This window comes from Microtus ochrogaster, chromosome 2 (assembly GCF_000317375.1).
Source record: "Microtus ochrogaster isolate Prairie Vole_2 chromosome 2, MicOch1.0, whole genome shotgun sequence".
Classification (NCBI taxonomy): Eukaryota; Metazoa; Chordata; class Mammalia; order Rodentia; family Cricetidae; genus Microtus; species Microtus ochrogaster.
Genome location: NC_022010.1, coordinates 47,124,453 through 47,152,144, shown reverse-complemented (window position 1 = coordinate 47,152,144; position 27,692 = coordinate 47,124,453). Strand labels below are relative to the sequence as shown.

The window sequence follows — 27,692 nt, the reverse complement described above, 5'->3', positions numbered from 1 at the left end:
TTCTCTCTCTCTCTCTCTCTCTCTCTCTCTCTCTCTCTCTCTCTCTCTCTCTCTCTCAGGCTTCTTCTGTGAGCATGTTATGCAAATGGGAGATTTGCTCACTCTTTCCTTCCTCCCTCCCTTCCTTCCTTTAAGGTAAGGCCTCAAGAATGTAGCTCAGAATGGCTTTGAATTCACTGGTCTCCTGGCCCAGTTTCATGAATGTTGGGACTACAGGCATGACACCACACCCAGCTGCAAATGAAGGCTTTTAAGACTTCTTCCACTTTTCTCTGCTTATTATGCTGTTTCTGAGAGCATTTGTTTATCCACCCACCACTCTGGGCCTGTGAGAGAATGGGTCAGACTGCACGCATGTTATTCCAAAGGATGTGTTTATTTCCTCCACAATCACGAATGCCAGTGGGCGTACTCAGTGAGATGGAGGCTGTGAAATGAGCTTCTCCTTAGCTGGTCACCCGCTGCTGCTTCTGACCTGAGGCCACTTTTACCTTGCTGTATAGTGGAACATCTCCTCTTGTCAAATAGCAATGTTTCCTTCCAGAGCTCTGATCCTGGCCTGTGCCCTTAGTGGGCTTCTTGCTGCTGGGCAGTGGGGGCTGCTTCTTCACATAGAGCACTGAAAATGCCCGCCTTTGTGAAAGGAAGCAGGGCACTGGGTTGGCTGGCAAGGAGGAAGGAGACAGACTGGAACCTATGACCAGGAAATGCTGATCCATGGTGTACTCTTCATCCAGCTCGCAAGGTCTCCTAGGGCCCTGCCTAGTCTGACGTGCTCTCAACCCTACGCTCAGGTTGGAGGCCAGCACCATCCATACTTCCTTCTCTTCTCTGCATGTTTTGGAGCTAACAGGCACCGATGTGAATGAGCCTCAGCTGGTCACTGCCAGGAATGAAGAGTCAAGGAAAAAGTTGATCTCTTTGCTAACGGGGAGAATTGTCTCAGACTGGTATCAGAATGCCCTCTCCACAGAGGTTACACCTGAGCCTACGACAAAGCACTTATTAACCTTGACAGGCTTTGGCCTCCACCACAGGTCAACAATCTTGGTTTTTATAGCCTGACATTCTCAACCACGCTTATGCGAGTAGTTCCCCCGTCTCCTATACGCTCCTCCTAACTGCATTTGTCCCTGTTTTCTCATACTTCTCAGGTGCTCTCTGGATCTCTCTGGAAGCATACAGTACACTGAAAAACACAGCTCTGCAGCTAGGCTGCTCTGGGATCAATGATTTAATATGAACTTCCTGTGTGACCTGAAATAATGAGCAGTCTCATTATGTATTATGTATCATAAGTACATATTATGGCTTTACAGCCTGTACAGTTCAGACGACTGATAACTCCACATAGTCTTTTGATAAGATATCTAAAATGACCTATATTGTTATTATTGAATCCTCACGCTACCCTTCTTAGAAGCCTCGCAACTCCTGTTCCATTTCCTGGCCAACCATCCCCAAGGACATACAAACTTTCAGCCTCTTAAACAGGCTTGCCCCAGGGTCATGGAGTCCAGTTCAATCCAGAGCTGATAGAATTCTTCCAGTCCACTGTGTTGCCTCCTTTACATGAACATGTCAACTATCTGAACTGTCTCAAGGGCTGGGCCATCTGCCCATGCCCCACTGGACTACCCAATTTTGACACCTATTAACTCCTGTTCATGACTTCAGGACTTCGGCAGCACGACCCCATCTTTCCTTCCCTAGTTCCCTCCTGTTGGGAGGAGGCTCAACCGGAACATGGATGGTATTCATAACACCACAGTATCTGAATTTCTTGAATCCAATTCTTTTGTTCACTCTGTGTCAACAACCCAGTCATACAGCTAGCCATACTGGGAAGGTTCTACCTTTGTGCTCTTAATATATCTCATTGCATTTAAGTAGTTCACATGTCTGTCTCCTCTTGGTAAACTATGTGTCCACAGCTAGAAACAATCTTATCTGACTTTATCCTTATTGTCAGGGCAGCATCTGATAAAATGTAGACATTTATGTAAGGGTTTATGGAATGAACAACCTGGCAAGTGTTCTGAGCTCAAATGCTCCTCCCTGCTCATTATTTTACTTGAATATCACCTTAGGCAGGTAGAAACATCATTACTTTTTTTTCTGTGTAATATGAAAACAAGGCTTAGAAAAACTGAGTGACTTCCTGAAGGTGGCAGTTGGATCACCTTAGAGGTCTTTTCATTAGAGAGGCTCACAGGGATGTTCCTGCCATTCTAGGAGAGAACTGACTCCTCTGGGTTGTCTACAGACGTCTACACGTGTGTATGTTCCCTCTCTCAAAGAAATACCTGAAAAACTCAGAAACCAAATCTTAGTTCTTCAAATAATAAGCCTTGAACAGATAAAGTGCCAGACACGTTGAAAACTTCTTTAACTTGTGAAGGTAAATGGCCTGTCCTGAATGACTGACTCTTACATCCTCTTTGAGAGGAATCCAGCACAGCTCTCCGTGGAATTTGAGTTAGATCTTAAACTACCTAATTGCAGGCAGTTTATAGTCTTTCTTATCATCTGTGACCTTTACAATGATTTCCCAGTTTAAGGAAGTCATTTCTAAAAGAGACTATAGTCCTCGGTTTTCAACCTTTCAATGCTGCGACCCTTTAACACCTCATGCTGTGGTGATCCCCAACCAGAAAAGAATTTTCATTGCTACATCATAGTTATAATTTTGCTACTGTTATAAACTATAATGTAAATATCTGTGTTTTCCAATGGTCTTAGGCGACCCCTGTGAAAGGGTCATTCTGACCCACAGGTTGACACCTGCTGCTCTAGCCAATGGTTGGTTTTCATGGTAAGATTCCAATATTATATGTGATAATGACTTGTAGGGAATTCTGATTTTTTCAATCACTTTTTAAAAATCCTCTTGCTATTTCAACCGCATAGAGTTGAACTCACTTATCTGGCAAAGCAAGACAAAACAAAACAAAACAAAACAAACAAACAAAAGCAAAGATAAAACTGTTAGGACTGACTCCTTCCACCTACATTTGTGTTCCCTGCCACCTTGTTCCCTTTCTTGGCTCTTTCCTTCTAAATGCTGTATTGCACGCACGTGCACACCTATGTGCATGTGCATAGACTAGAGTCTGTATATGATGCAGAATGTGTCATTTTCCTTTCTGAGGTTGTGCTACCTCTTTATCATTATAATTTCCAAATTATTCTGCTTTCCCACCCTTCATCTTCTTTAAGGCTGAGTGGCATTCTGCTTTGTATATGTACCACATTTTCATCACTAACCCATCTGTTGATAGGCATCTCTTTTGGTCCTAGTACCTTTCTGTCGTAAGTGTAAGCGCAATAAACATGAAAGTGCAAAGAGGAAGAAAGTCTCAGCAGTTATATCTGAACTTATTCAGTCCAATGATGAGACCACGGTTTCTTCTACAAAGCTAAAATATTCTCCTGATCTTTCACTGATTCTAAAGGACAGCAAATGCAGAGAGATAGTAAAGACAAGAAAGAACTTGAAATGATATGCATAATTATTTATGAATTGCAAAGCTATAATAATAACAGGTTGCTTTTTGCTCAATGCTTTCTGTATCTTTGGCCCTGTCCTAAAGAATTAACATATTTTGACACATAATTTCCTTGCTATGACCTTTAAACCAGGATGTGCATATCAGCATGCCGATGTTTTTTAAGATGAGCACATAACGGATGTTGTGAAGTCATTCTTCAGACTTCAACTTCTATTTTAACTGCCCAAGAATCTACCTACATTCACATTATTTTTCACCTATTATTTTATCTATTAAATATTAATAGTTTATCTATTAAATATTAAAATATTTTATGAAACAAATATTAAAATATATATCTTAATATGTCTTGTACGTCACTGTCTTAGGGTATATAGATTTTCTGGAATTCAAAACATGTTACAGGTATAAGTGCTACTGGTTTCAGGGTGTCCGGAGATGATGCCCAAGATTTTTAAGCAATCAAGGGCTAGTGCATGAAGTGCTTTTACAGCAAGCAAGCTGTCTTTCCTTCTTAACCTTCATGCTTCTCTTTTTCCATGCTGTGTTAATCAGGACATCTTTGGGCAGAATCGGAGTTATTTCAGCCACAAGCAATTTTTACATAGACATGTTATAGAATGCTTACTGTGTTCTACTTCCTAATAATGAAAATATATTTTAAAATGTAAGATGAAAAGCTTTCATCTAACTTTAAAGTGTCCTGAAATTAGTCAGTTTTTCCATGTGCTTTTGGGAGTAAAGCTTTTCTGAAAAGCACTTAATCATTATAACCATGAGAAAGAAGTTACTATCTTCATATTCATTTTTCAGATGTGGAAAAAATGATAAGGTCAGGAAAAGTCTAGAACACAGAGTTGAAAAAAATCATGATTCTAATGGGGGGACTTGGCCCCACAACCTCAGCTCTTCACCTCCATGCATGTTTTCGCTCAAGTCTAACATGGGATCAGAGCAAAAGAACCCACATCACCCAAGTAAACGATTCTCTCCTAAGGAAAATGCCTAGAAAAACAAGTCACTTATGCCTAATGGTACTAGTAGGAAATAACTAGTTTCTAGTATTGTTTTTATTTCCTTCCAGAAATGGCAGAAACAGGAATTTCAGATGCTATCTTAAGTTCGAATGCAAGTTCCTGGAAAACCAAGGAGCTCGGATGTTTTTAATGTATGTTGGGCATTTCTGTTAGACCATGGGTATATTCCCAGAGGCAGAGTAACTTACTGTTTGAAAGGTAAACAATATCTTTAAAGCCGGATAGTCTTCCTTTGCTACACTGCTTTCACGCTGCTTTTCCCTTTACAGAACAAGAGAACCTACAGGCTCTCCAAAGAGATCTTTCATTAAAGCACTCGGCTTTGGAGGGTGTGATGGTTCATCTTCCTGGTCTATCTGGTGGGATTTAGAATCACTCACTATGAAGAGAGATCTTCCTGAGTACGATAATTGAGACCCACCTTAAATGTGGGTGGTACCTTTAGCTGGGGTTTGGACTGTATAAAAAGAAAAGGCTAGCTCAGCACAAATATTCACAGCACTCTGCTTCCTGATTATGGTGCTACCTCTAGTTCCTGGTTCTACAACTTCCCTAAGACTGGCTGTGTCTTCAGCTCTGAACCAAAACAAGCCTCTGTCCATCAGTTACTTTTGTCAAACAGCTTGGCAGAGTAACAAGACAGGTACTACTACATGGAGGAAGTGGACACATACATACCCACTCATATGCTCCTTAAAGATAAAGTTCTAATATTAATATTTCCCAAATGATCTTGAGTTAACATTACTTCTAAGTACAAGTCACTTTACACATGCTTAACCTCTGCGCTGAGTTCAAGTTCTCCTAAAATATATCAGAGCTCATCTGGAATGAAGGAAACAAGGGAGCTCTGCTTGATTTGGAGACAAACGGCTCTGGGGGGCACCTGTCATCACTGGCACACCCACAAAGACCTCCAGGAAAGTAGCAGAGTGCGAACTCTTGCAGCTTCACTGAACAGGCTCCCTTAGTGTTTGAATAGGCACAATATACAATATGTTCTTCCCTTCTGACATAGCTCCTGTTCAGACTTGCCCTAAGGTCAAAGGGAAATAACTGAGAGAATGTGTAACAAGATGGTCTGTGTGGCCTTGGAGAGCCAGAGACTGGTACAGCAGAGAAAGAGCTCATGTGTGTTTGTGGTGTGTGTGTGTGTGTGTGTGTGTGTGTGTGTGTGTGTGTGTGTGTTTGTGTCTGCGTCTTTGTGTGTTAATGATGGAGGAGGCTGGGATGGGAAAACCAATCTACCATCAGGAGGTCCTAGGCAAGCCACACTTGTCCACAGCCCTGTCATGCTTCCAACTCTATGCCTCCAGAACTGTTTTGTGTAAATTTACTGGAAAATGTTACAAGGTAGATGAATAACTTCTTCGCTAGAAACCCCTGATCAGCCTGACTGCATTCGAGTCTCGCATCCCCAGCTGCCCTCTTCTGCAAGGTGTTTTCAATTATTTCAGTGAGCTAATGTTCCCTGGACTATCTTAAAGACTTCGAAGAGCAGGACAATTAAATTTGGTTCTTGGGGAGAACCAATAGCAAACAGCTGCATGTGTGGGTCCATGTGGACAGAGAGACCTGGGGTCTTGCTGGAAGTGGCACTCATGGAGTATTTCCAGGGAGCAACTGCCTTGGAGCAAGCATTGTACAGAAAGACGAGGCTCAAACAGGCAGCCACGAAGAATGGGTAGCGAACACTGAGAACCTATAAGAGTAACTGGCTGTATGCAGCCAGACCAAGAGAGGAGCTGGCTGGAGTACCAAAGAATAACTTGTATTCCCCTCCAAGTTTGTTCAGAGCTGGAAGGTACTTGGAAGATTACTTAAATATAATTCCTATACTCCATAGTCCAGGTACTGCGGGACAATAGTCTTGTACCCTGTAAAAATTAGTCACTTGTATTAGTTTAATAAATGCTGATTGGCCAGTAGCCAGGTAGGAAATATAGGTGGAGTGACCAGAATAGGAGAATGCTGGGAAGAAGAAAGGCTCAGTCTATAGTCATCACCCAGTCCCAGAGGAGCTAGATGAGAATGCCTCACTTATAAAGGTACCAAGCCACGTGGCTAACACAGACAAGAATTATGGGTTAACTTAAGATGTAAGAGTTAATAAGAAGCCTGAGCTAATAGGCCAATCAGCTTATAATTACTGTAGATCTCTGTGTGTTTTTTTGGGACTGAATGGCTGGGGGACTGGGCAGAATAGAAACCTCTGTCAAGATCCTTGGAATAAAGTGAAGGATGAGGTGGCTTGTTTTTCACGGTCTGCTAACGCTAAATGCCAAAGTGAAGACTAGAAGCCAGTTGTTTCTGCTACAACATGTCCTTCAAAAGTTTGTCCTTGGACCTGAGGTTGTGTTTAGTGTAGTAGAGTGGATGGTTGCCCAGAAGGTGCAGGGTCCTAGGTTCTATCCCCAGCACTTGTGAAACCAGTGGTCTAAATCTTGCTGAGTCACAGGATATCTTCTCTTCCAGATCATTTTGGAACAATGAATTCAAACACTACACATATTTAAAAGAATTCATGCATACTACTTCCATAGACTGGCACCTTCCCCTCAAGCACTATGCATCAGTAGCATTATACAGATACCAAATACTAAAGAAAGCTATAGCCAGAAATGGCTAATTCCACAGCTTTAAATATAAGCAAGAGAGATTATTTTAGAAATGTTTCTCCTACCTATCCTTTTTGCTTGACTTCATGTGAAGTAAACAAAGTAAGAGCGTCCTGTCTTCATCTCCATGAATTCTTTTAAGGCTTATAATTAAGTCAATCATCTCTTCTACAGAGTTAGTGAAAAGAAAATATTAGCAAGTATTATTAAGTGAGAAAGAATGGAAAACTCCTTTGTTTGATATCATAGCTAATGTTTTGTATGCTACCTAAAAAACTGGAAAAAGCAACCAAATCTCCTTGGGCTCTTTAGTTTGTGAATATGTAAGCTGTAGTATTGAGAAAATGCAACTGAACCCTACTTAATAAAATCAGTCCTGTAGGGTAAACAAAGTCTGTTAACCAGTAAGCAATCAGTAAGTGATTCTTTAAGACAAAGGAAACAAAGACCATTAGAATATACTGAGAAGTATCTACGTCAGGACACCTCATATTAGTTTTAACAGTGCTTTATCAGGGACGCTTTATCCCCAAGGACAGATACATAGAGGATCTCCAGTGATGCTGCTGATTGGTGCTGTATGAAAAAGAAACAACATCTTTATCTCATTAAAGGCTACTTTCTTGGAGGGTATTCAAATCATGATTGATTAATGCACGATAACACGGTCTTGGTCTAAATCAGAAGGGCACAAAAGTTAATATTTATATTAGCAAAGGAAAACAAAATATCTCACTTAACAAATACAGCCTAGAAGAACGAAATCCATCCCCATATTGTAGTGCGCTAAAGTAAAAATGGGAGTAGGCAGATGGAAGAAGAGAGGAAAATTCCAGGGTAAAAAGACCTAAAGACTTTTTTAGGTCAGGAGAAAGAAAGTGTGATTAATGAGAGTGGCAGGCAGGGAAATGAGTGGGATTTCAGAACACAAAAGAGAGGAAGCATAAGAGGCCGAGATGTAAAACACCAAGTACACTGGTTCTGTCTCCAGTTCTGAAATCACTGCACACACTATCTTCCACAAACGTGGATACCTATAAGGGAATGATTTGTGTTTAGAAATGTATTTTACAACCAGAAACTTGAGGATAAGAAGATGTCTCAGCAGTTAAGAGCACTGGCTGCTCTTCCAGAGGACTGGGGTTCTATCCTTAGTACCTGCATGGAAGGTCACAACCATCTGCAACTACAGTTCCAGGGGAATTGGTGTCCTCTCATCTGGGCATGAGATGACACCTGCATGGTGTACAGATGTACATGGAGGCAAACACCCACATACCTAAAATAAAATCTTCAAAAAGCCTGTCTGCATATGAATTAACTATGCTTTATCACATGCAGTTTTGGAAATAAGACACTGTTACATTGAATGATTTTTAATTTGGGGAGGATGAAGCTATTCTTATTCAATAATGTCCAAAGTTAACTCACATTAATTTCACTTATAAAACTACCTTTGGATATCACATCAAGCTTTGAACACATATATCCAATGCAGCCGTTCGCTTAAGATGATCAGGGAACACCACATCCAACACAGCCGTTCGCTTAAGCAATGACTAGGAAACACCACATAATGAGAACCTCTCCTTTTTGTTGCCTCTTCCATCAACAAGCTACCAAATTTCACTTAAAATCGTACACCAGCACTAACGTCAAAACTTTCTAGTTGAAAACCCAGGAGAAAAGCATGGTGACCTTGGAGGGTTGGCAACAATTGCTTAGTGATGCCAAAGCACAAGCCATACAATCTTTAAAAAATAAACCAGACTTCACCAAAATAAAAATTCCTACTAAAGCCATGAGATACTAGTACTAAAAAGGATAAGGAACAAGTCACAACTGAGCCAACCAATGGCACAAATAAGCTACCCTTCTCCCCAGTCAAATACCTTAGACAGTGCTAGCTGCTGGTGAGGGCAAGAGGAACGGGAATTCTTATTCAGAGAGTTCCTCACAAAATGTTAGACACCCATTTCCAATAAAGCTCACTGATTCCACCCTCAGAGGAGCACTCAGAAAATTATGTTCTCTTAAAACCTGTACTTGAACAGCCAAAGTGCCTTGATTGCTAATGCCCTAAAATAGGTAGCACCTAAACATTGATCAGCTGGTGAGCAGAGAAGCAAAATACGGTACATGTATATGATGGAATATTATGCAGTCTCCTTAAGGAATTAATTATATTGGTGGGCACAGCTATTTGGAAGTGTCTCCAGTAAGACTAAAATGTTGATTCTCTTCATATTACAACCAGGAAAGGAGGCCCAAAGGAAGAGGAGGTAGCCTAATGGTTGCTAAGGTTTGAAAATGGGAAGATACATTGACTGAAACAGTCAGTATGAAGGATCTTTGTGAGGCCAGGAAAACTTTCTGTATTTTGGTTATAGCAGTAGTTACATCAAAGTTCTACTGCTTCTAATGTTTTGAACTACAAGGAAATGGATCAGTTGTGGCTCTCCAGATACATTTGCTAACAAGTTAAGAGGCTCCTGACTAGATGGTTGCAATGATCCACAGAAGTAGGCTTCATATTCTGGACATCAGTCCACTGAGTCATCAATATCATTTGGCTATAAGTACTGTCTGTCTCAACTAGGAGTTCAGGTGTGAGGGGACCTGTTCCTGCAGTAGGCAGAACTAGAACAAGTGTACAGAGTGAGAAGCTGAGCCAAAGGTATGTCACGGTAGTAATGCTTGAAATAGTATAACCAAGACTGCTGACACCAGACAAACAGAGCTAGGTTCAGGACCCTTCTGTCCCGTTCGTTTGTGGCACTGATGATAAGGGAGTTGTTCTGCTAATCAGTAACAGTTGATAATTACCCAAGAATGATGAAAAAAGACTCAGCCTGTGGCAGGTCAAAAGTTTCCTACCATTGCCAGGAATAAAATGTAACCGTGTGGTGTTCTTCATGCATGTTTTCTGCGGAGAGGCACACGTTTATTTCATTAAAAGCCATTTTATTACCTGGGGGGAAACATGTCAAATTTAGCTTTCTAACACGAATCATATTTTATTCAAATGCAGATGTACTTTTGAACTATAGCAGCTATTTGATTAACTCCCCTAGTGACCAAACTGGTGACCTGTTATATTAAAAACGGTGACCTTTGTGCCAAAGAATCTAACCTGGAGCTAAGTTATCCATTAAAATCCAACTTGGGAATGCATTGCTCTTCATGATAACATAACCGCCTTCTTTCCTCTTGGGGAAGTCGCCGGTGAAATGGTGGTGAATAGAACACATATGTAACTTCTTTGTTTGGTCACTAGGAAGGGGTCATCAGCACGCACAGCTGTTCTCAGGAGACATGCAGACACAGCAGAACACTGAGGTGGTTGAGGGGCATTTCAGAAACAATGGCGGGAACATGCCCAGTTCCCTCAGGACAGCCGGAAAGCCTGTTTGAGGACACCTGCCCTCTTCTCAGGGCTGTGTCGGAGGACACGTGAAAGGGAGCCACTGCAGATTCCTGGTAACAAGTGAAGAAGGAAGGACAACAATTTTGTTTCTGTTTCTCAAAAGAGAAAAAAAAACCCCAAGGTTCACATCCAGTTTTTGGAAAATTAATGTACATATAAAAAGCATATTCCTCAAATGGGTAACATGAATTACAAGACCACTATCGTAACAAACCACTTCTCCCTAAATGAGAAAACAGTAAGAAATGAATTCCTCCAGGAGGTAAGATGCCCAGGCTATCAGCCATCCTGGTGTGACATATTTCCATTACTCCGTAATCAAGGTATGTAGTATAATAAGCTGTTCTAAACCAGTAATGCTTCTTCCAGGCAAACTTGAGGTAATCAGCTCTGGCCATGTGGGGAATCAACTTAAACACTTCCAAGACAATTCTATCCCAAGTGACTCTTTCAGCCGATGTGTGCTTCCTCTCTGTGAGACTATGTCATAGCTGGGGCTGAGGCTATGGTGTAGTTCAGGAACTTTACATATTTGAAAATGTGCCGCAATTCTAAACCTTGACAGACAATCTAAAGATAAAGAGACTGAAATGGAATACAGAGGCATTATGAAACAGTTCTTGGGTTTACTCTTTTAAAGGGGGCGGGAGAGAGGGCTTAGCAGTTAAGGGTGTGTACCACTCTGCAGGGGCACAAGTTGGTTCCCAGCACCTACATTAGGTGGCTCACACTGTCTCTAACGCCAGCTGTGGAGGATCTGACTCCATCTTCTGGTCTCTATGGGCACTGCACTCATGTGCACAAAATCCAAAGTGACACATTTATTTACATAATTAAAAATAAAACTATTGGAAAAGGGGTGGTCTTCTAAAGCAGTCATAATATACCTGCTAGTGTGTTAGTCAATTTCCTATCACTGAAAATGTCTATAGTGAATCACCTGTCACAACTGATAAGGCGGGAAGGTTATTTGCTCAGTTTCAGAGGCTTCAGTCTAGGTCAATTGGACGCACCACCTTAAGTCCGTGATGAGGTAGAATGTTTTAGAGGGGAATGTGAAGAAGTTGCTTGTTTCATGATATCAAGGAAGCAGGGAAGGAGAGGGAGAGGGAGGAAGGGAGGGAGGGAGAGGGGGGGAAAGAGAGAGGCAGAAAGAGAGTGATTGACTCCTCGTCTCTTAAATTCCATCCATTATTCCCTACATCTCAGATATCCTACCACTTCCCAATACCACCACAGGCTTGAGATCAGGCTTTTAACACATGGGCTTTGGGGGACATTCTAGACCAAAACTTTATGCTAGGCTGGGACAGATTTCAGGAAGGCATTCTCAGATAATACTATGAACCAGCTGAAAACCATGATTTATAAATATTATTTTCATCTGATAGTGGGGGAAAATCAAGGTCCACTTATATATATGTATATATCATCCATATGTGCTTATGTTATAAATGGTAATTCTTCTAAGTTGTGATTTATGACCAAATACCACACACACACACACACACACACACACACACACACACACACTCCCCTGAAGAGACAAGGCCACCATAAGGTTCTTCTCATAATGTCTTTCATTTTAGTGATTGCTCCTTTCAAGCAAGTCTTTAAAAGGTTTTATTCATTCACTGCAATTGAACAAGGAACCCTGATAAGAATTCATATTTAGGCACAGATTAACTTTGATGGCTGACCTCAGATTATGAACACCTATGTTCTCTTAACGGTATTATAAAAAAAAAAAACAAAGAAACGCTATATCCTATAGGTAAGTTCTGAAATGACTCGTTCAGAAGGCTGGGGTTGAAACTAATCCATGTACGCGAAACAATAACATGGTGTTTCTAGCCAACCAGGTTGGAGTGCAGATTGTAGAAGCCTGTCCATGTAGCAGACAAGGTGAATGACATGGGCCAGCACTTCCTTTTAGAACTGAGCTCTTTTCATTGGCCTGAGACAAGCAGTCAGCCCTCAGTTTTGATACATGCATTGCATTGTTGTATGAAAGGAAGAAGTCATCCAAAGGAGCTCAGCCTCAGTGAAGTTTCTGTATTTCAGTTCCAACTCAGCTAAGACTGCCTACTCCAGCATTTTAAAAAACATGTCAGAAGATGTAGACTCCTTATTGTGTGTGCCTGTGGTATGTGTTCATGTATGTGCATACTTCAATACACATGCATGTGGAAGCTAGAAGTCCACATTTGGTGTCTTCCTGATGTCTCTACAACTGACTGCTGAATACAGAATCTCTTAATGAACTCGAGGATAGTCCACTTGCTCAGAGTGACTAGCTAGTGAGGTACAGGGATCCTCTATCCCACTACTCTCTCCAGAGCCGGAAGTACAGGTGTGTGTCACTGAGGTTGGCTTTGGGGAGGGGTGCTGGGAATATGAACTCAGGTCCTTACGCTTGTGTGGCAGGCACTTTAGCTACCGGCTCATCTCCCCAACCCCAAGATCTCTTATTTCAAGAGATAAAGTATGATTTTAACCAAACAATCTTTACTTAGAAAAAACCAGGTCCTTCCAATAGAATTAGGGTTAATAGGAAGTTATGACGACTTAAACAAATGTCTCTCAAATCTTAGTGTGCATGGAATAAACCTGGCGAGTTTATTCAAGCAAAATCTGCTGTGATTATTTGCCTACCCTTCATTCATGGTTGGAACTGAACCTGGAACCTGGCACATGTTTGGCAAGCATTCTAATACTGAGCCCTTCTCTATACCATAGCAACAGTGGTTCAGTAGACCTGGGGTTGAGGCCTGGAATTATTTTTAACAAGCTCCCAGGAGGTGCTGAAGCTCTTTTCCAGGCAATATACTTTAAGAAAATATAAAGTAACAACTGCTTATTTAAACTAGTTGGTCAAGGGTTAAGGGAGAAAAAGGTAGCTACAGATTCAATCATTTAAGCATGGCTGAGATAAAGAAAAACTACTTGGTTAATTCTTATGTCAACTATTCTGGGGAGTCTTATGTTAAACATCCTGAGGGGTTGTATAAAAATTCTTTCGTTGACACTGTCAGGTACTGACTGCCAACATGCCTGACCCTGAACAATAAAACCCACACATAATTTTTTAGAGTTTGAAATTGCTGCTAAAGAATTATAATTTCATAAATATAGCCAGTCAGTCAAATGTATACATTCCAAATTACCAGATTAAACTTGAACTTTTCCAAACATTAAATAAAACCACAAAAGCAGGAGTTCTCAATTTATTCTTTCAAAACCACAGGCAAGCTAATTCTACAGATTGTGGAATGTACAATAGGTCATTCTCACAAAATAAAGCCGGAGGGGTGAATTATATCTCTTCAACCATGGCGGTTCCTTAAGTCAACAAGGGTAAGACTGACTACCATGCTGACAAGCAGATTTCGTGACATTTATGGACCTCACAGAAACAGAAACTTGTAACAATAAATTTAAGCCAGGGTATAAAAATGGGTAGGTTTGTGGGGTGACTATAAAGGTTCCTGAAAGAAAATTGATTGGACCTTGAATCTGAGCCAAATCTGGCTGCCCTGTGCATGTCTTTCTGGGAGTAGCAGTCTTCTGACCAGAATTAGGAATGCCAGGCTGCTATTTATGGCCTGAAAGCTGGCTGGCTCAGATGCCAATGCCAGGGGCCATCATCTCTATGAGAGTCCTGGAAAGGCATTGCTTCTCCTGATGGATGGAAAAGCCATCTCCTAACCAGCAACCTGAAATGCACGGTGGAAGGGGAATGAGTGTCCTCATCCATAATAACAAAACTTTGTCCCCTCCTGCTGCAGAGAGGAGTTTGTGTAACTTTTTGCTATACCTTATTTGTAAATACTTGCCTCTGAGTTATGAGTATTTATCATTTCCTTTCTAATATGCATATTTTGGGTCCACATGTTAAAGAGCAGATCCCAGCCTGTGACTCCTACACAGCACACTTTATATGCTTACCCTTTGCAATTCCACGGCTGAGAGATTCCACACTCCTAAGAGTGTCTATCAGTACTTCAGAACCTTAGACACACCGTCTAGACGGTGGGGAGGACCTGTCCTAGAAAACATCAGGCAGCCTGATGTTTAAGTATGCTATTCCTCACTCTCCCAAACAAGTGTTTCTCAGCAAGGGGTGACACTGTTTCAGGTAACTCTGTATGGGGTAGTGTCTGGAGACACTTAGTGCCAGCAAAATGACATTTACCAGAGGCTGGTATCTTGCTAAACATGCTACAACACAGGGCAGTCCTGTAACTAAGCCTCGTTCAGCACAAATGTCAATAGTAGAAAAACTCTGTACTAAAATAACTAAGAAAATATTTTATTATAAAAATAATAGACACACTGTAATATAGTAAGACACCTTAACTCTCCCTGTGATCATTATTATTTACTTGTTTAATGTACGTAAAAGACTCACTTCCTGGAAAACGTTCGTTTGTCAGTCTAATAAAAACAAAGCACTCAGACTTTAAGGAGGCTGGCCACAAGACCTCAGATACGAACAGAGAAGGCTGTAACCCCCAAGCTACCTGGTTCCGCTACAAGCCTACTGTTGAGAATGTAACATTACTCAAACCTTCCCATGACTGCGCTATTTCGAAGAATGTGGTTAGGTTTTCAAGGATATAAACTGAACACAAGGTGCTCTGTAGAACAGCAGTGAATATGACATAGAGAACTCATTCGATATGAAAGCAATCAATTAAATCATTCAAGCATATTTGATTTCTTGGCCACTAAGAGGGTTACAGTGAGTTTGTGTTGGGCAAGCTGGCTGCCACTCTTTCACCTAGCTGCTATTGTCCTTCTCTGGGTGATAACTGGCTGGTCAAACATTCCAGATTGGAACAAGCCTTCCAGTTCCAGTGCAGGTCTACTGAAGGCTGAGGGGTGATCCGATGGCAGCATGCCTCCCTAACAAGTACCACAAAACAACAACAACAACAAAACACCACAACCCTCCCACTGGCCAAGAAATTATATAACTTTGAATTTTTTAATTAACTTACGTCCTCTTTCCTGCCACCTCAACTTCCCTCTGCTAACGGGAGGAGAGGAAAGACACCAGCTCTATAATTCCCCTCACTATCTGCCTTTCTGGGACGGTTTGGAGACTGAAGCCAGAGCCCTCACAATGTGGACCACAAATCACTTATGTCTCCATCATCCCGGGGATTAAATTCGGATTTGGGGCTTCACCTCTGTGTTAGTCACTTTGTTGCTGTGACAAGATACTTGAGGAACAACAACACAACAACAAAACAATTACAGGCAGAAAGACTTTTGGCACAATGTTCCAGAGGTTTGACTTCATAGTCACTTGGCCACATTTCTGTGTCCTGAGTGAGGCAGAGCATTATGTCTCAAGAGCACAGTGGACCTGGTTATTGAGGGGAGGCCAGAAGTAGAGAGAGGGAGGGAGAGGGTAAAACTCCACTCTTCCAAGGAATGCCCCATAAGGACTGACTTTCTCAAATGAGGCCCTACCTACTCATGGTCTCGAATTATGACACCATCTATAAACTAATTCATTGAGGTCAGCATTCATGATCCAATCACTTTTCAAAAGCTAGGCGGCTGGCAACCTAGTCTTTGACCCATGGGTCTTCAGGGTCCATTTCAGATCCAAACCATAAAAATTTCACATCATGTAACTGGAAATGCCATCATGACTCTAAGGCATCAGCACATGGACATTCCTTGGGTGATTTTCATGGTCAGTAAAGTTTGAGAAACCCTCTATAAAAGGACTCAGGGAAAGTCAGAGCAACACTTTCCCAACACTCCTTTCCCCTAAGTCAGCATGCGAGAGCTTAAAGAACAACAGCCAGCCTACTTTAGCAGGATAAAAGTTAAAGGGGCCCATAAAGACTCAGCGTTGGGACAGCTACTTTTGTGGTGAGCTTAATTTCCCACATTGTAAATTCTTGATCTAGCTTCCCCAAGCCCCTCTTCTCAGAGGGAACCTTTGACATAGATTGTTTTGTCCATATGCCATGGCTTTAGTGCATGCATTGGAATCCTAATTCCTCATTGTCAGAGTGGGAATGAGGGGAGGGTATCTGGATTATGGGGGAAAGCCTTTATAAATGGATTAAGGTCTTTCCTCGTGGGAGTGGATTAAGAACTCCAAGAGTCTTGCACTGTTCTCATTTTCTGAATTTTCTCTCTCTTGCTTTCCTGCATGACTGTAAGGACTGGGTATTCCAAGGCTGTGCAGCCAGGTTGGATGAGGACCTCTTACTGCTTCAACTTCTTCCCGTAATCCAGATACTCACACTTCAATAAGACTCATTATTTTCTGATATATTTGGAAACTGAGAAATAATTTACTTTCTTCTTTTTTCAGTTGGGGAGTGAGACTAAGTATTTACATCCCCAATATTATGCTTGTATCTTTTTTTTTTTTTTTTTGATTTTCAAGACAGGGTTTCTCTGTAGCTTTTTTGGTTCCTGTCCTGGAACTAGCTCTTCTAGACCAGGCTGGCCTCGAACTCACAGAGATACGCCTGCCTCTGCCTCCCTGAGTGCTGGGATTAAAGGCGTGCGCCACCACCGCCCGGCATCTTTTTTTCTTTTTTTTCTTTTTTTGGCTTGTATCTAATATACAGAGATAAGATGGTTATTAAATCAGCATATAAAACATACCATCTTAAAAAAATCTCAATTCCGTATTAGACAGAATAACTTAATACTGTTGGCTAAAGGAATACCCTTCTGGTAGGCCATCATGCTAGTGGCATTCTATTTTAGAGTCTAAATAAAGACTCTACAACTGAGGTTTAGGAATTGGGTTTTCCTAACCTCAGCGGTAACTTTTCATGAATTCATCTTACTGTGTTATTCGCATTCTAAGGAACTGCCTTAGAAATGAAGCCAGCCTTGCAATTCCTCTACCTTTCATGTTGTTTTTCTTCATCTGTGTGAATTCCCAATAGCTCAAAACTTATTTCCTTGAACTAGCTCTATAAGCTCCTGGACGGTTGTACCCAGCTATGTACCGTTAAACACCTTAAAAAAACAAAACCCAAAACACCTTGTTGACATCTTCTGTTTTTGCATTTGGCTGTTGTCCTAAGAGATTCAAGTGAGGCGTCAGCATTTCTGTTTCACAGATTACAAAGATAAACTACCATGCATTACGGCTTGGGAACTTACTTAGGGTGTGTGCTATGAACTCAAAAGTACCAACACATGGGAATTTCTTATTTTCCTAAGGTCTTGCTGCCAAGCAAGCGCTATCCAAGCACCTATTCTTTCAAAGGACACAAATTCAAAACACAGCTGTCTGCGACCTTGGGAAACCTAAGGCGAATCTGCAAACAAGCTTATGTAAGTGTACCCTGACCAGCCTACTACGCAAAGGCCAACTAAATGAGTTTTTATTTCTCAGGTGGAACATTAAAGTATCTTCTGGGAAGAGGCATTTCCTATGTAAATTATAACTTGAAAAGTAACCTTTGTTGTATCCTTCACCATATTGGGTATAGTGATGAGCAAGGATCTATAATAAAGCCATGAAACACCGAGTAGCCTAGCTATGTCCAGCATACGTTGAAAGGGCTTAGTAAACAGCTTTACTAACAGCATGAACACGTGAGTGAACATTCTATTAACAAGTATCTCAGACGACACTAAATGTGCAGCTGGTAGGAGAGAAAGACGTGAAGCCAAACTGTATTAGTGGGTCCTTGGAGTTCATAAAAATGGATAGTAAAGTACGCGGAGTTCAGTTTGGCAAAAACTGATAAAGTACAAGTGTCTAGGAAAATATAACTCATTAGACTGACAGCCAGTGGGTGGAAGAAACCTCGAAAGCATGTCAAAAGCAAGCGGAGGACTACTGCAACGTCATAAATTAGACAATACTTTGTAATGGAAGAGAAATACGGCAAAGCACAAAACTGACACTGGCTGCTCATCAGAAGCCCTCAGAGGACGCTAATGTTGGTGTCTGTGTATTAAAAAGGGGAGGGGATCTCTGAGTTTCTGCTTTGGCAGAATAGCTTCTTTCAGAAAGATGCAAAGCACTTGAGAAATCGGAACAGGGAAATCAGAGGTACAGAGGAAGAGAAGCACAGTGAGTTAAAACAAACAGCTCAGATAAACCTGGTATTTATCTCTGATCGAAATGACTGGTTACAGTTTCAGAGTTGTCCAGGCAGGATGACTAACAGATATCCTCCCTAGTCATTCATACGGCAGAAATGTGCCCTTCCAGGAAGCACTGGCTCTGCACAAGCCATGTGGTTGAAAGAGGCCTAGGATCACAGTTTTCCACAGGAGGGATCTAAGAGACAGCACGGCACTCTGCCTTCACAGTGAGGTCGGAAGCCTCCATCCCGGAACAGCCTTGGAGAGCTGAGTAGAAATGAAGATTTCCGAGAGGCTGACAATTCAGATACCCCTCTTTACAGCGAGCAAGGCTGATCAGCCCAAGGTCGGACACTAACAGGGCCACGACTCTGTCCCCAATAGTTTGCAATTCTCTAAGTCTATAAATTACCTTCATAGAAGAGTTACTATCATTATGAGATTGTTTCCTAATAACTTATTTCATATTCTAGACACCGCTTCACTCAATTCATGCGTAGTAAGGAGGTAAGAAATTAGAGAAAAAACGCAGGAGTAGGAAGTCAAAGGAAAAACTCAGATCAGCCAGGAGCAGGAGCACAGAATGAGTAAGTAGCCCCTGGACAGAATGACGTAATAGCCACGCACACTGAAAGGCCATTCAGGGCACTCCACTCTCCCTGCCAAATATATATATTGAGAAGAAGAAAGGGAAAAAAAATCACTGTAAAAGTACCTGGCCCTACAAGTAAGCTCAGACTAATGAACAAGTCTGGCTTCATCCTATGGGCCTTGCCCACAGAGGAAATGCTATGCTTCACTTAGGAATAAGTTGGAGTTGGCCATCTTGATGGCGGTGATCAGGAGACAGGTAGATGGAAATCTCTGAAGTATCATACAAGGATAGCAGGAAATGGACTCCTCCAAATGTCAAATCTCTCAATCTCTCAATCTCTCTCTCTCTCTCTCTCTCTCTCTCTCTCTCTCTCTCTCTCTCTCTCTCTCCATGTGAGGTGTATGCACACCACAGCACATGTGTGGAGGTCAGAGGACAATTCTCGGGAGAGGATTCACCCTGGCCAGCTGATGAGTTCTGGAAATTGAATTCTGGTTCTCAGGCCTGTTCCCTAGTGCCTCTATCCTTAAGTGCCACTCACCTGTGAGCCAGCACTAAACTATAACTGAATCTCTCAGTTTTCTCTCCCAGACTTCCAGTTTCAACAACGTGAGAACGGCTGGCCAGCTGGCATTCTCAAGGAGTTGTCAAATCTCTTATCTTCCTTCCCTTCAGTTGTCAGATGGCTTTACAATTGTGTCACCTTTATAACAGGCTCTAACATGTCTTCTTCAGCACTTAACTATCAGGAAGAAGTATTATGAAGCTTCTAAAGAAATAAAACATTTAAAAGTTCTAAATACTTTAAAGTATTATTTAAAAAAATTTAAAACCTAAATACAACCCCAGAACTAAAAAGAGAAACCTTGGGTCTGTGGGAATGGCTGCAGCAGAAGTGTGAGGAGCGGAGTTTATCAGGAGTGGAGAGGGCATGGTGGTATCGCTCTGCAACACTAGCAACGGGAAAGGAGCGGAGAGGGCATGGTGGCATCGCTCTGCAACACTAGCAACGGGAAAGGAGTGGAGAGGGCATGGTGGCATCGCTCTGCAACACTAGCAACGGGAAAGGCAAGACCAAGACAGCGTCCTCAAAGCACCTTGGACAGCTGGTCCAGCTAATCAGTGAGTGCCAGGTTCAGTGAGAGACCCTGTCTCAAAGGATAAGGTGTGCAGGGATCAAGGCAGACACCCAACATAGACCTCTAGTTCACACACACACACACACACACACACACACACACACACACACACTTTACTGGAAGTCTGCTATTTGTTAAGTAACCATGTTGCATTAATGTTGCCTCTTCTAACAAATACTGGCTAGGGAGTGCTTCAGGCTGTCCATTTCTGGTTTCAATGGTTTCTATCAACTAATATCCCTGTTAGGGGAATCTGGGCTTGTCCCCAAGGCAAACTAAACAAAGAGAAACCAATAAAAACCAATGAAATAAATCATGAGAGATACAGAGGTTATAAACAAAACTTTATAAAAAGTTATTTTATAAAAGAAAAATAAAATTATTTGGCATAGGAATCAAGATTTAAAAAGATTAGAAACTAAACTTAAACAAATCACATATACATTTCAAAGTACAGTTTGCACTTATTTTAAGGGAAAAAAAAGGTCTCTTTCTTTTCTTTTTATACAACTTTCCAAACACTGGCTATAGAACAACTTTGTAAAAGGATTTCTGAACCCTGATAAGAGATCCATAGAACAAATAGTGGAAGAAAGGTGGTATACATATGCGTTTAGGTTACATTGGGAAAACAGATTTTAAAGAATATTTAATAAAGTCACAACTCAGATATTGTCATCCCCAGAGTGCAGTGAGGAGGCTCGGAAGCAAGCTTTGCCTGTCTGGAGCAGCCCTGGGAAAGCTACACAGGCCTCCTGTCTGCCTGCAGGGCCCAGGGGGGCCTTCAGATTTAGAGCTCTACATGCTGCTGCCGGGAAAACAGCTCTGGATCTTTAACGACAACAGCATATCAGCCCCTTTGGAGGTTACACACACATAAACAGGATCTGCCTCATATTTTCCAGTTGTGGAGGAGGGAAAGGAAGGGAAAAAAGCCTCTCCAAACCTTTACTGCAGTTAACGGTGGAATATGACTTGCTTTTACGCATGCAAGACTGAAAAAGTAGATGGGGCACCAGGGGGCGGAATGTCCCCCTGAGCAGAAACAGGAAAACCATTACCTCCTCTATGTGTGAGAACACTGATGAGCAAGCAAAGGGCAGAGAGCTAGTTAAGAGTGAAAGCTGAACTCTAGGGTATTAATGGGAAAGGAGACAAGCTTTAAAGAGGAGGGAGGTTCTTAAAGACCTCTTGTGCCAAGACCCACAGAAGATCAAATGGGAAGTCTTGAGGACCGTCATGCATCCTGTTCTTTGCTGGAATGTGAGCCCTGGCCGTCACAGTAGCAAGAACACTAGCTGGGTACTTAGCAAAGAACCTTTCCAGCCCTTGAGAAAGGCTGACAAAACGCCCAATGGAGGTACTTACAGGATCCCCTCTCTGCATAGGCCAGAGTTCCTGATCCAGGTTGCAGCTGAGAATCTGAAGGAAAAAGACCTCCACATTTCCTTTTTCTTACACCAAGCCCACAAGGGCCTTCTACCCTTGCTCCCCAAAGCTCTTCTACTCCAACATTAAGGGAGCTACAGACAGAAGCTACCACATTTGTATTTAAATGCACACATTGGCTTCATTTTGCTATCTTAATCCAGCGAATGGTGAATGAGCAGCCTCTGCAGTGCAGCTTTGCTCCCACCGCACCAAGGCAGGCTCAGGTCACACAGTGCTCTACTTCTGACCTATATCCCAGGCTGCTTTTACTTTCTGTTTAAAATGTTTGTTTATTTCTCTGTGTGTGTCCCTCTGCACACCACAGAAGATGTGTGGAGATCAGAGAAAAACTATTTTCTTTGTATACTATATGGGTTCAGGTATCAAACTGAGGTTGGCAGCCTTGATGGTAGGTGCCCTTTCCCGATGAACCCACTTTTGATTTTGAGGCAGTGTCTCTCGAAGTTGGCCAGGAGGCCTTGTTGGCAGTTGGGACTGCATACCTGCGGATTCCAGGCCCAGCAGTTGTTTCTTGTTCCATGGAAGGTTCCTAATGAGTAGTAGGCAGATAGAAGAGAAACAGGGTAATTTCTAGTTCTGAACATATACATTAACTATATTTTGACTCTATTATGATTTAAGATATGCAAATTACATAGATCTAAAAACCCTTTTGGAAGTGCTATTTACACATGTGTCAGCATTATTTTTTTATTTTATTTATTTATTATTATTTTCCCTTAATGTTCACATATTCTGCTTCAATTTTCAGTGACCAGTTAGACTAGGCAGGCTAGGGAGTTTGCTACAGTTTAAATCTAAAAATGCACCTTGAACATTATGTAGCAGGGACTTGGTTGCCAGCTGAGAGGATTCTTGAGTGGTCACTGGGTCATTAAGGGTGTAACTCCATCTATCAGTGGATTAATCCTCTAGTCAGTTTATGGATGAAACACTGGCAGATGGGCCTGCTTGGAGGAAGCTGGTCACTGGGGTGTGTCATTTCTATGATTTCTGACTGCCAAGACATAAGCGACTCTGATTTACTACACACGTCTTCCATCTGATGCTTCTTCCTCACAAACTATAAAGACGACTTTAGTGCCCAGTTCTAAAGTATAATCAGTACAACGCTCACACTTGCTCACCCGTGGTAACGGTTCCAAGACTATAAAGACGACAGTGTGCTCACTAGCTGGTCACAGGGACCAATGGCCATATGAACCTCTGCTGGTAGAAGGGGTCATATTTGGTTTTGGTCTATGGATCAAGATATCAAATGACAAAACTTGGATTATCATACATAGCAAAGCCTTCTGGAGGCGTGCCGCAGAAGAGTCCCTGGTTCACGGTGGGGAAGTGCTGCAGCTGGGAGGCCCTTCCCGCTGAGTCCTGCTCCTCTCAAGTCGTAAGCTCTCAAGGAGGAAGCCAAGAACCGCAGGCAGGTGAGAGGAAGACACCCAACATGAAGAGCAGCAGGGAGTGGAAAGAAGGAGGGAACACTGGACAAGGACCACATCAGAGGAAAAGTCTGGACTAAGAAGAGTCCTGTGAAATGAAGGATTAAACACGGACTAGAAAGATCGATCAGGAGCCTGGCTTCCACCCTGGACTCCAGAACATCGTTAGTATAGAAACCTCGTGCCTTTGCCTTTTCTGGATGCCCTTTTTCCTTCTTTCTGGTGTGTTTTAGTGAATGCTTAGCAACCTAGGCAGGCTTGCAGGGAGGAAACAGTACCCACTGTTCCTCCTTCTCTCTCAGAGGGGCCCAGCCATGGCAGGAGGGAGAGGCTGATGGCAGGGAACTGACTGTCGCGTAGGCAGTTCTGCAGGGAACAGGAGGTCAGGCTCTATGTCCTTTACTCTCTGCTCAGCTGGCACATTGCCCCATCATGCCCAGACAGCTGGAGAAAAGCAGAGTGTTTATGGATGGGTCAAGAGAAAATCATAATAATAAAGTACTGCATTCGCCCTCTCCAGCGTAAGTGGAGAGTTCGAAACGAGAGAGAAGCTAAGTGGAAGTCTGGAGATGCAAGTCTAAGGAAAAGAGCACATTCTTTTACAAAATGAGGACACACCAGAAGTGGTGGCATAGGCCTGTGATTCCAGTAGATTAGAAGAAGTTCAAGGACATTCCTGCCTACATCATCAGTTGTAGGACAGTCTAGGCTACTCAAGATCCTGTTTCAGAAAAGCAAAATAAAAATGACAAAATATCATCATCCACAAGAAAAACCCTCAAACAAACCTTTCCTTTTATAAAAAAGAACTTTGACTAAAGGCAAAACAAACAGAAACAAAAGAAGAAATTACATAGGTGTTTTTAAAAAATCATACAGAGAGACACCGTCTGTTGAGTTACTGACAGTGCTGCGGAGGCCTGCGTTCCCTAAGGTAACGTCTATGTTGCATTGTGGTATATGAGGCAGAAACTTAACTGACATGGACGAAGGCCGCGGTATTTCAACTCTAGTCTCAAGAGAGAGCAGAGTGTGCAAACCCAGCTCTAGCATGATGAAGAAAGAGTACTTCCAATGAGAAGAGACCGTAACTGTACCACCGCTGTTTCTATCAGCTGAATTCTTCACACTCTTTCAGTCTTATGTTGACAAAGGTTCCCCAAAACTTTCAAGGGAGAAACAAATGAATCTTTTCCTTCACAAATTGAATCCCAGTGATTATTCTACAGGCAACAGTCAATGTTTCTCACATTAATGAGGGTCAGGCTCATGCTCCGCCCTAACAAAGGTGAGCCCAGAGGATTTAGTACTGGCCATTTGGCAATAATTACCCAAATCAATGCCTCTCTTCTACAGATTTTATGGTCAAGTGTGTATCCATAACCAAATGCTGTTAATTTTAATGCATGAGTTTTCTGTCTGAGGATCAAAAGAGTTAACAAGTGTGCTTTAATTGTGACGGGAAAGGAGTGCGTGAGAGCAGGAGAGAGCATGCTCACACTTCCACTGTACAGCAGATACAAACTGCCTTATCAGTTTGTCAAAATGACCTGGGCAGCCTTACGTGTTCTCTCTCAGGCCCAGGACAGTTGGTCCTCACTCTCGTAGAGCGAACCTGCTATTTCTGAGTACATTCTTCTAAACGGACTAGCTCTCTATTCTATCCCCCACCCCAAAATCTGAAATTTCTTGCAGAAATGAGATCTGTCAAAACAGGTTAGATGTATTTTTATTGGTTCCTCCAGACCATGACGACATTTCCTGAGAGGCAGTGCCAGGAAACTATTAATGTCTGCGAAGCAGCAGTGAACCTTCTTAGGAGTATAAACTTGTCTGGTACCCCAGGAGACCGCAGTCTCAAGGAGCCACTAGCTTCTTGAATATGCCACTCTTCCAACTGGCTGCTATGTCAATGTAAGTGCGCGCGCGCGCACACACACACACACACACACACACACACACACACTGAAGAAGGGTAAACTGTTTCACTAAAAAGAAAGATCTGACACACGCAATGGGCGATCCCTTTCCTTCCTTTATCCACCTGCTTGTCCAGACTAGAGTAGGCAGCAGATGGCTGGCTTGGGTAAGAGTGTTGCACAAACAAGATAATTCACTCAAGAAGTTAATAGATTCTTTCCCAAGCAGAGGGGGTAAAAAGGTCTACACCTGGATCAGGAGAACTGTGGCTTTCTCCCAGGATGGAAGAAAGGCTCTATTCGAACAGCCAGGTGTGGAAACTCAGCTGCACCCTTCTGAAGGACATCGTTGCTTCCGCTAATGCTAAGAGCACTCAGCTAATGGCTCTGTGTGAGTTCCTAACATTGACAATAGTAAAGGGAGCAGCCGCCTTACAGAAGATGAGAAACTAAACTCAACAAAAATGTGGAGATGCTGGACTTTTAAGGAGACTTTCAAGTGCACAACTAATATATGGTCAAAATCATGGGGATACTTGCTAATATCAGGACTGGATTTGTAGAACAAACTGGTCCCAGATCTATCATATCCTTCTATTTCACAGCGCCACCTGCTGCATGAGGGTGAGAACAAGTTGAACTTTGCTTGGACTGATACCTATGAATCCACAGAAACAGTGGCTTTATATTTTTAATTCACGAACTCTGATAGTGTTCTCTCTGCTGGCGTGTTTGTTTATCTTTGTTATTGTTCTAGACACTCACAGTCCAGTCATGAGCATGTCATTTGAGCTTCCAGACAGGTAACAAGTGCCCTGCAGCCAAGCACATGGTGTGTATTCTCATGGTTAATCGCATGTCCTTTCCCACAGCTGGCTCATCTGAATCATGGCCGCCAGACGACAGTCTGTCTGCAAGACATCCACAAGTAACCCTTTCAGAAGAAATTAATTCCATTCTATTCTCATAACTAAGCCTTTTCAGGAAAACATTAATCACTCAGCCCCAACATGGTAAACATCCAGACTGCCATAAAATACTATGTTCCTTTCTCCGAAAGTGAAGAAGAGAGGAAATTAATCTAGATTCAAAGGAATGTTAAACTTAAGCTCTAACATAGTATATTCATTTTTCTGTGTTGAGAGAAAAAGCTGTAAGTAGAAAATACCCGATCAGCTAGAATCATGTGGGTACTTGCTAACATTAACTGGGTTTGTAGAGCAGAAAGGTAGCTCCCCGAGTGACCAGATCTCTATTTAGAATATTTAGAAGGTAAGGAAGGTAAGGCAGATGACTCTCCTTGTTAGTTCTTCAGCCCATGTCATCCTCCTGGCTCAAGCTCCAGGAAACCGGGACTGTAGGCACACAGCACCATGCGCAGTTCCTAAATGTTTTGGTTTTGTTATTTTACTGACTACATAGGAGTGAAGAGAACCAAGAGGGTGACCACAGACAGGGATGAGTTCCAGGGCCAGCGGCGGCTGTGCTGGTTTGACTCGTTCCTAGGCATTCGAATACCTGGTCCCCAGCTGGTTTGGTATCCTCCCCTCCGCGCTCCAGGAGGTTTAGGAGTGGCCTTGTGGGGAAAGTGCATCACTGGGGACTAAAAGACTAGTACCATTTCCTAGTGCTTTCTCTGCTTCATGATCGTGCTTTGAGGATGAGCTCTCAGCTTTCTGCTCTGGCCGCTATGCTTTATCTGTTCTTGCTGCCATGTCTTAAGATGCCTTTGGTCACCATGCTTTAGGACAGCAACAGAAAAAACAACAAGCCCATGATAACCTGGCAACTTGCAGAATTGCTGAGAAGTGATGAAAAGAGGGAGCAATGGCCCGATTCATTCTGTTTGAATAAGGATCCCTAGTTTGGGTCAAGTTGCGAACATAGAAAATGTTCTCATTTCATAGATGAGATTTGGAAACGTAGGCAGAACTATGGTTGCAAAGCTCTTGTATTCTTGTATTCTTTGTGAGTGTATCTCAGTGGTCCTGAGAGGGTTAATCAGATCCCATGCTTGTTCTTCAGCACATAAAGTGCACCTGTGGGGCACATATTTTCAGATGTTTCTCCGAGGAAAGAAAACATTGTCTGGAAGCAGAACATTCATCCTTGGAGTAAACAAGGTCGGAAGGCCTGTGAACACAGCCTTCACACTGTGCCCCGGGATCTCAGAGGTTCACAGGGACCCCGGGTGCTTAGGGGACAGCCTTCACATTATTCTTCCTTTAATCACCACTACCCTCAACATCACCGAAACATGTACTCAGTCTGTTTGTAAGCTCACCACATGGCAAATGACTGGCCACATAAACACAACACTGTAGTTCTATATGAATTTGCAACTGAGACCCCTGGAGGGAGAACAACATGTAATTGCTACTTGAAACATAATAAATTTTCTGTAACTGACTTCATAAATGAGTGACTGACTCCAAAAAGCTGTAGAAGGCCATTTTGAGCTCTGTG

The 27,692-nt window shown here is 42.3% G+C and overlaps 2 protein-coding genes across 4 annotated transcripts in view; one reads left to right on the top strand and one right to left on the bottom strand.

Moving 5' to 3' along the window:
- Window positions 1-27,692, bottom strand: part of Cmss1 (cms1 ribosomal small subunit homolog) — a 290,654-nt gene that overhangs the window by 61,308 nt on the left and 201,654 nt on the right. The window lies entirely within an intron of this gene.
- Filip1l (filamin A interacting protein 1 like) overlaps window positions 1-27,692 on the top strand; it is a 225,039-nt gene that overhangs the window by 15,601 nt on the left and 181,746 nt on the right. The gene's annotated exons all lie outside the window — the stretch shown is intronic.